The sequence below is a fragment of the Ambystoma mexicanum genome, chromosome 6q (genome assembly GCF_040938575.1).
Source record: "Ambystoma mexicanum isolate Mex_15411 chromosome 6q, UKY_AmexF1_1, whole genome shotgun sequence".
Taxonomy (NCBI): Eukaryota; Metazoa; Chordata; class Amphibia; order Caudata; family Ambystomatidae; genus Ambystoma; species Ambystoma mexicanum.
This window is the reverse complement of record NC_090937.1, coordinates 158,560,320-158,570,347: the sequence shown is the minus strand read 5'-3', so window position 1 is coordinate 158,570,347 and position 10,028 is coordinate 158,560,320.

Here is a 10,028-nt window from a genome sequence, read left to right as displayed (position 1 = left end):
AATGTGATTGCCATCTACCTATGAAGATGATAGGACAAAGACCAACACACCGGTCCATCCTGCTTCCCTTCTCTCCTCCCTTTTTTCTTCTTAGCACTCTGAAACATTTACATCAGCCCTACAGAAATCACCAATAAAGAGATAATTAAATAAAGAGGAAATAGAAGATTTGATTGGTATGCTTATCTAACGGAAGCTTTAGCAATGACTTTTTTTTCATATTTTAATAATTTTTATTGTTCAAGATATTGTTAATGATACATGTGTTAGCAAGTTACAGACTTTGAGTGAAACAGTTAACCATAACGCATGAACAGAGTAACCAATTTTAACAAGCAGGAATATAATCTCTGTCCAAGTCATTAATTAATTGAATTACCTAATAGTACCAATTTAAACAAGAATAGAATAGAAATTGGAGATATTGCTAATTGAACATGGATTATTATATAACAACAAACAAGCGAGTACACTAACCACTAGCTACCCACCTCTAACACACCAAAGGGGCTACTTATCAGAAATGTTCCTCAAAGTGGAAGTTTCATCAGATTATATCTACCACCACGATCAAGTTAATACATTTAGCATATTTTAATCATTATTTTCTCAAAGCATAACACTAAAAAACATAAAACACCATTTAAAGCGTTCGTCATTTATGAAAACCACAATAGAGAGAGAGAGAGAATACCACTTCACATTTCTGGCTGTTGTTGACACCAATGTGTTTACAGTTTATAGGCATTCGTTGGTTTCTATGATGTTAGTAATGGTGTGACTTGATCACATTACAATTATACACAAACATAGTATAATGGCGTCTACAATCTGATTTGTTTCTGGGGCAAAGGACAACATTGTTGCAGTCTAACGCTCATCAATAGTGTCCCAGGACCCATCTTCAGGACGCAGTAAGTTTAGAACCAGGTTACACTATCAGCATGGCGCCTATGTGTCAGTATGGTAACCTATAGAATGGATAAAAATTGAGGCAAATGTATGACTTACTCAATGCATATAAAAGCCTTGTATCGGCAGTGTGATTGTCATAAACAAGAGAGTAGCCAGCTTGCTAACCTTATGGTAATTTCTTGTGGTGTGATGGGCGAGGTGATTGCGCAAGTCAATCTAGTTATGGCGGCAAACAAGTCTGTCCAGGGAGTACAAGCTGTAGATCAATACATATTTTTAATCAATAATAGTGTGACTTTGAGACAATTCCTGTCACAGTTGTATATTTAGATAATAAATATTTACCGTCTTGTGTGGACCTCAGTCAAATTAAAAATTCCCACGTTGCGTGTTGGCAGTGAACATTAGTCATGTAGATATTTGGGCACTACATTTCCCACAATGCATCATGCAGTATATAGAAGATAAATAAAGATGTATTTCAATTCCGTGTTGGTTCTACTTATTGTCAGTATATTAGTTCCAGGTACCCACCACTTACTTGATAGTATGTATCCAAAGTACTATCTTAGTTTGTATCTCCTATTTCGTTATTGGATGTCCGCTCGCGTGTTTCTCACTCCAAGGGGTTTAGTTCTGTATGGGGGCAAGGAGAACAGGTCAAAACGCTATTCGTTTGTGAAATGACCGTGTTATTCCTTCATGTATATGATAAAGAATCATAACAGGCTTACCTCTCATACCAGTGCTCCCAGTGAAAGGATACCGCTGAGAAACACGGCTCTGTTCGTGCAATGCCTATGAATTCAGCAAGCGCGCGTAGACATCAAGGAAGGACTGCCGGCATTATTGTGTCGGCATCCTTCAACTTAGACGTCGAGGACAGACTCCCCATATGCTGTAAAATGGGGAGCCATTTTAAAGTGGGTAAATATACTGTTGCAGGCTGCAAAGGGCAAATTAATACCCTAATTTGGGGACGGAGATAAGGGACAAAAGGATGCATCCTCTCATAAATATTATTATGACCACCATGTTGCATAGTTTTCGTGTGCAAGTGTGTATAAGCCATCCACTGCCATTATTTATAATTTAAATTCAAATGACAGCTAGTCTTTCTTCAGACGTTTTCACCGTGATCAGCTTGCTAGATAAGCAAGTAATGAACCGTGTGAGCACTCAGGCATTTCTTCATATATTTAGTCAAGATCAAGCTTGTTCATATGCTGACTGTGACCATCAGTCTTGACAAAACGATGGACAATTGTGTGTAAAGTGTGACTAATATGGAGAAAAGAGTAGAAATATGGGGAAACGTACTGGGAGACGAACAGGAGACATAAAAGAAACAGATGGGAGCAGGGTGAGGGGTGGAAGATGGGTATAATATGGTATGTCATAAAACTGATCTTTCCATTTCTGTGATAATAAAAAACAGGCATTTGAATATGAATATAGACATCAGATTAGTGAAGTGAATATGAGAATATAAATTCATGAGCCATGTGCAGGAGCCTTGAAACAGTTAAGATAGCATGTGAAATAGTACCATTTTGCATTGTATTTAGGAATTGTATTTTGATTATTAGCCATGCACATTTCCAATTTATGAGTGTGACAAATAGCGTTCCACCATGCTTTAGTAGAGAGCAATCGAAAGTCTTTCCAGTTAGCTGTGATACATTTTAAGGGGATACATATGAATAAATCGTATAATCTGGTAGAGTCTGGTGGAATATATGTTGTAATGGCCAAACTTCCTAAAAATATATTCACAGAAGAAAACAGAACATCAACAGAGAAGATACGCTTAATAAGCTTCCAGATATCATACCAAAATTTGACAATATATGAGCATTCAAAGAACATATACATATATGTAGCAGGAGATAGGCCACATGACCAACATTTAGCATCATAATTGGGGTTAGCTTTGGCTAATTTAGCCGGAGTAATAAAAGCTCTATGAATGAAGAACTAGTAGTGTTGTGTAATGTTTGCGGAGACCGATAATTGTTTAGTTTTAGAAAACAGGTGGAGCCATATCTGATCGTCAAACCTATATCCCAAGTCAAACTCCCACTTCAGACGAATTGGGCATACTTGAAATGTTGAGGTGAGCATATTATATATTTTTGAGGCTCTAACTTCGCCGGTCATGGTTAGTTGTAGTAGTCTGAGGGCGTCTGGAGAAAGAATCTCGTGGGAAAAGTGACCAAGAGCATCAAGACAGGAGTTGATTAATTTATTGTAAAACTGAAAGTCAGTCTTGGGTATGGTAAATATGGTAGAGTATTGATGGTAGGAGAGAATAGAAAGACCATCTATAATATGTTGGATGAATCTGATTCCTTTTTTGATCCATGCTTTGCGATTAAGGATCTTTTTATTTATTACTATGTTCTAATTATGCCATAGTAAAGGGGAAAGGTACTTATTGGGAGTTTTAGTATGGGGGAAGAGAAAGGTTTGTAGGGCTAAAATGGATGCTTTAACAGATTCTAAAATGTTCTTTGAGGTATGGTCAGATATGTATATATAATCAGTGATATTGTGTGGATGAACCGTGTGTTTTTCTAATGTACACCATGTAGGGGTATTGGCGAATTCGGGATCTGTAAACCATTGGCGAGACTGTTTTATGAGAAATGCTGAGTGATATAGTTTAAAGTCAGGAAATCTGACCCCTCCCATTTCATAAGGAGCTTTAAGTTTAGTAAGCGCTATTCTCTTGCTTTTTCCTATTCCCCAAAGAAAATGTAATAATATGGAATATATAGATTTGAAAAAGGAAAGGGATAGTGGAACAGAGAGAAGCTGAAGATAATATAGTACAATAGGGGTTAGCATTATTTTAATTGTGTCCAAACGCCCCCACCATGAAAGATCAAGGGGAGACCATCTGGATGTAATGTCCTTAAGAGTATCCATTAACATTTTAGTGTTGAGCTTGATGGTTTCATGAATTGTTGGGGCAAAGCGAAGTCCTAAATATTTTATGGAACCACTGCACCATTTGAGACCAAAAATGTTGATGTCGTGCTTGAGGCAGTAGGGATTTAAGGGCATGATTCAGATTTTTGTCTGTTTAGTTTATATCCTGATACAAGACCAAACTGAGATAATGCATCTAAGAGGTTAGGAATATGAAGTTTGGGGTTTTTGATTAAGATAAGAATATCATCAGTGCATGCAGCAACAGCGTATGGAAATAGAGGCGCTTGCTTGAATTCCCAGGATATTCTTGTTGGATCTAATTAATTCTAGTAATCGTTCAAGTGAAAGAATATATAATAATGGTGAGAAGGGGCAGCAATGCCGCGTTCCTCTGAACAAGGGAAAGAATGAGGATGTTTGTCCATTTAAATAGATAGCGGATTCGTGGGAAGAGTAGAGGAGTTTGACTAAAGATATACACTTTTCACCGCAACCGTGCCAGCCTAGGGTTTGAAACATAAAATTCAAATCTACACGATCAAAAGCTTTCTCAGCATCTAATGCAATGGCAGCGAAGCTTTGATTATCTTTTTTGTCTTTATCTGCTAGATTAATGGCATTAAGAAGAAGTATAGCATTAGAGGATTTATTGCGTCCTTTTACATAGCCAGTTTGATCCGCTTTAACCAGATTTGGGAGTGAGGATTCAATTCTGTTAGCAAGTATTTTAGCAAAAATGTTGCTTTCTATATTGATTAGGGAAATGGGTCGATAGTTACTGGGGAGGGAAGGGTGTTAGTCGGGTTTAGGGAAAATTATAAGAAAAGCTTCTGAGAAAGAACCAGAGGAAGATTTTTGTGATATGAAGTAAGAAAAAAGTGTTTTGAGTTTTTAATACTTTGTGTAAAATTTGTGTAAGGTTTGTGTAAAATTTAGTAAATAGTCCATCTGGGCCGGGTGCTTTGCCTTTACCAAGGCTGTGAATAGCTTTATTGATCTCTGAGGAGGTAATATCATTGTCAGGGTGAGAAAGATCTAATTTGGGGTAAGAAGTGCGGCTAATATTATTAAGAAAGGAATCAATATTGTCTTTTGGAATAGAGCTTTCTGGAGTTTAGATATCAGTATAAATTTTCTAAAGAATTCAAGTATTTCATCAGAACGGTGATGAGATATGCCTTGTGTGTCTTTGATATGAGATATTTGCACTTTTTCTTTTTTGGTTTTTAAATAAGAAGCAAGTATTTGCCCACTTTATTTGAAGTTTGATATATCTTTGTTTTGTATTTAAGTATGGTACCTGCTGAAAGTTCTGTGATTTCCTTATTGATTTCAAAGCATAGTTCTAAGACTTGTCGTAAGTTTGTTAAGTTAGTGTCAGCGTAGTAGCGATGTTCAGCAAGGGTAAGTCTAGAGTAAAGGTCATCAAGGTGTTTTTTCCTAAGTTTTTTGTTCATACCGAGAGGCCCATTAAGTAACCTCTTAAAGCAGCTTTGAATGCATCCCAGTTATTAACAACAGAGGTATCACAGTCTTGATTGTTAGTAAAATATTGTTGGATAAACGCTTGAACTGATTCCTTAAACTGTGGTTCATTTAAAAGGAAGTTATTAAGTTTCCATCTAGTAGTAGTTTTGTTCGCTTTTGCGAGGCAGAAGGACGTTATAACCGGTGCATGATCTGATATGATAACATTAAGATTTTAGAATCTATAATAGATCCAGAGAGGGTTTTACTTGTAAAAATATAGTCAAGGCGTGATAATGTGTTGTGTGGGGGAGAATGCAAGGTGTAGTCCAATTGTGTGGGATGAGATAGTCTCCATGTATCAATTAACCCCATTTCCGCTAGGCAATTAACAAATGATTTGTGAGTTTTATTGAATTTGAACATGCAGCTGGATTTTCGGTCTAAAAAAGGGTTAAGAACTTAATTGACATCTCCGCACATAATCAAATTGGTAAAGTTATTTTTAAGTATCATTTGTTTCATTGTATTCATTGGTAAGTATTCATTGGTAAGTAATATTTAAAAAAAACACCTAATGCACAGTTTTCATGTTGCATGAGGTGGAGCGGCACTCTTAGGCAGCCATCCTCCTTGGCGCGTAGCCACGCCCCAATTAGCAATGACTTTCAGGAAAATAGGTTTGGACTGCCCCAGTTTTTTTTTCAATGGTGCACAGTTTGTCATTCGCGTGTAAAACTTCTCGCGCACCTCTGAAATACACGCGTACAGGCCAATCGCGTCTGAAACTTCTCGCGCACCTCTGAAATACACGCGCCCAGGGCTATCGTGTGTGAAACTTCTCGCGCACCTCTGAAATACACGCACACGCTCCCCCAGGCCCGATCGCGTGTGGAACTTCTCGCGCACCTCTGAAATACACGCGCCCAGGCCAATCACGTGTGGAACTTCTCGCGCACCCCTGAAATACACGTACCCAGGTCATTCGCGTGTAAAACTTCGCGCGCACCCCTGAAATACACGCACACGCTCCCCCAGGCCCGATCGCGTGTGGAACTTCTCGCGCACCTCTGAAATACACGCACACGCTCCCCCAGGCCCGATCGCGTGTGGAACTTCTCGCGCGTGTAGAACTTTGGCACACATTTTTTGCCTGCGCAGGGACGCTACCGCCTTCTTTCGTGTGGCGGACATGTATGGGCCTGTGCGCATCTTTGGCCGTGCACTGTTTTTCCCTATTCCATTCCATGAATACGTCTTTTAGGCGAGCGTGTGGGCGTTCCGCCCTGTGACGCCCACATTTTCACGAGTTGTTCCCCATTCTGCGTGTAACGCCCCGTGTTACGCCTACTTTTGTTATGTGCGCCACGCTATGTGCGAATTCGCTGTGGCCTTATCGCACAGCGTTCGATGATCTGTGTGCCAGCGTGTGCCAGCGTGCTCCGCGCACTTTTTCAGCGCACCTCCAATATTTTTCTCGCGCACTGACTTCCATGAATCGATGTACGCTGGTTTCCCTGCGATTTTCGCACTTGCACTGCGATTTTCGCTCTTTCACTGCGAATCGCACTTTTTTGCACGCTTGCGCCGACATTAATTCCATGAATCGGCCTGTAAGTCTGCCCAGTTCCCAGCATTAGAGGTTAATGTGAATATCTTTTCAATTTTGTTTTTGCTAAAGGATGACCCTTAGGCCTCACTATAGTTGCTTTAGCAAGATATTGGATCTTATCGTGATTAAGCCACATATTTCTGATATAAAACGAATCAGTGGCAGCTTTAATGCCACCAATTTTCCATGCAACATATCCCACCATATTTTGTCAGGGATGACTCTCTCAGTATTTGAGACGAATTTACCAAAGCTATTCAGCCGTTGTGTTCTAATTGATTCACACTCCAGTAAAAGATCTCTGAGAGTTTCCTAGATGGGGAAATGGGGCCAGGTTTATCTTGGTCCATATGCCTAATACTCTGGACACCACCTAACACCGATTTAGGAGAAGGGCTATACACTAACCGTACATTGCTAGAGTCGGCAATAGGTGGTTCCCGGAATACTCCCCTCTAGCATTAGTGCAGTGTCGGGCGCAATGACCCGCTTCTCAATTCCAATTACTGCATTAGAATGTTTTCCCAGAAACACGATTATGTCATTCAGGCAGGAGGTATGGAGTTTAAGTTCCGACAATATTGGGAGAAGCAACTTAGTGTCCTGCAATAATACCTTTTCCCTAGCTTGATCTAACTTAGGTTGAGTCAAGGGAATCACATTGTCCGCCTCTTCCTGTCCCAGTGGATACTGATATAAAGCAAGTCATGTTACCTCCCCTGACTGAAATGTGGGAGGGGTGTCCAAAAAAGACTGTTGCAAACCTCACGATTTGCCCCCCCCCCACTCGTCCTCACCCTGAACAAAATCTCTTTGCCACCATTCATTATCTCAACTCAATATATGAGAATGGGTGAGCCCTGTAGGAGATTGTGTCTTATTGGGGTAAATTCGGTAGTTGGCGGTATTTTCTTACTGTAAAAATTTTGGCGGTAATTTGGCAGTATAGTAGTCTTCCATTTAGATTGGGCCTGGTGTCATACTATTTTTAGGGACCCTACCTTGTTAGCTTGTATTGGTGGTAGTTTTAGTTGTATCTTGCTTTGCAGTATTTTCAGAATTATATTATTCCTGTGGTATGGTGGTGAGCATGGTTCCTTTTTTTTTTACTATAACCCCATTATATGAACAAACCTTTCCTTTCCATTAGAATATTTTCTATTTGCCTGTAGAGAACCGCAGACTTAGCACATCTTGTAGAACCCAATGATTTTATGCATAGCACCACCTACAGTTTGTAGCTGGTGCTACTGGCTTATGTACATCCAGTAACCTATCTGTCAGATTAGACACCCCCTTCCCATCAGCATGCAAGCAAGGGCTCATTCATCACACTGCACACAACCCTCTACTTTGTAGCTGTTTATTACTAACCGTCTCTTGTTTGCTATTTTAGTGACAGTGGTAAATTGGTAAATACACTACTGCACTGATATGAACCTCCCCTTTGTACTTCACTTATGTAAATAATTCACAGATGCATGAATGACACAAAAATCCTAATTGTTTTTATATATGCTTTTTGTATTGCATCTCATTTACAAGTCACATTTTTACAGCATCTTCTGCAATATAAAAGAACAAACAGAACAAGCAGATATTTTGTAAACATGGATTAATGTTCCCACACTTTGAATAGAAAAAAAAATAAACATGCAAGGATTTCTAACTTCTCTTTACTGCAAAAATCCTAGCCACACGCACAGCTGTTAGGGAGAATTCTCTGTTTAGGCTGAATTTCCTAACCTAGTGAGTCCCCCAGCAGCTTTGCTGGATTTTTGGGGTTTATTTTTTTCTCCTGCCAAGAGTGAGACTCTTTTACCCTCACTGATGTGGTAATGGAGTTGGGGGAGGAGGATAGGAAAGAGTATGAATGTGTGAAACTAGCTTTGATAGCTAGATTTGGGAAGACCCCTTCCCAGTATCTTAAGAGGTTTAGAACCCTCAAAAAGAATGATGGTACCCCTTGGGCTACCTGGGTGAGAGAGTGTTTGAAAAACTTAGAGGGACGGATTAAGGGTTACAAGGTGAACACTTATGAGGGAATGAGAAATCTTGTAATGTTGGAGTCAATTTATGATGCCTGCTCTCCTGAGCTCAGACAGCACTTGGCTGATTCAAAGGAATTAGATCCTAGAAAGCTAGCTAAGGCTGCTGACTTGTGGGTTGCCAACAGGGCTACTCACAAGGATTCAGGGGTCACTCAGAAAAAGGATGAGGGAAAGCAGCCACCTAAAGTGAATCCAGAGAATTCTAATACCTCCCATACCAAAGAGGGCCACAAACAACAAAATAACCAGGGTAAGCCCCAGGGTAAACCGAATCAGGCTAGTGTACCTTCTGGTCAACAACCAGAAGGAGGTCAGAACAAGCCACCCTTTCAGAGAGCATTTGGACATTGCTATATCTGTAAGGCTACTGACCATATCAAAGGGTATCCCAGATGTAAGGGTAAACCTGCATGGATCAGCACAGACTCTTTAGCCTTCACTCCTGAGGATGAAGTACAGATGGCTAGTGCTCACTTTGAAGCTTTTGCTGAAGAACCCTTGGGTCTTCAAGCAACTGTGTCTACAGAGTCCATGGATCTGGTTAAGTCCCAGAATAGGGTTGTGTATAACTCCCTACCTGCAAACTCTAAAGTATATTACATGGACAGTGTTCTTGTCAATGGTCATGATACCCCTGCCAGGAGAGACACTGGGGCCAGCAGAATAGTAGTGGATGAAAGCTTCTTTCAACCTCAGGATGTAGCAAAAGCACCCAAAGGTCCCACTAAGATGTCTGGAGGCCCTGTCCAAATGGTTCCTATTCTACCAGCCCTCATTCAGTGTAACAACATGACAGTGAGGGTCCCTGTCAGTGTGCAGACTGAGGTGCCTGGGAAGGTCCTGTTGGGGAATGTCCTGAGAACTCTAGGAGTAGTGTCACATACCCCCAGGCCTCCCAGTATGGAGAAACAGAACCTAACCAAATTGGCTAGAGAGGCCACCTTAAGGGACCACTCTAAGCCTGTGGGAACCTCTACTGAGACCCCCACTACAAGCCCAGGTGTTAGTAAGTTGACCTCTAACCCAGGCACATTTCAGGCTAGTAC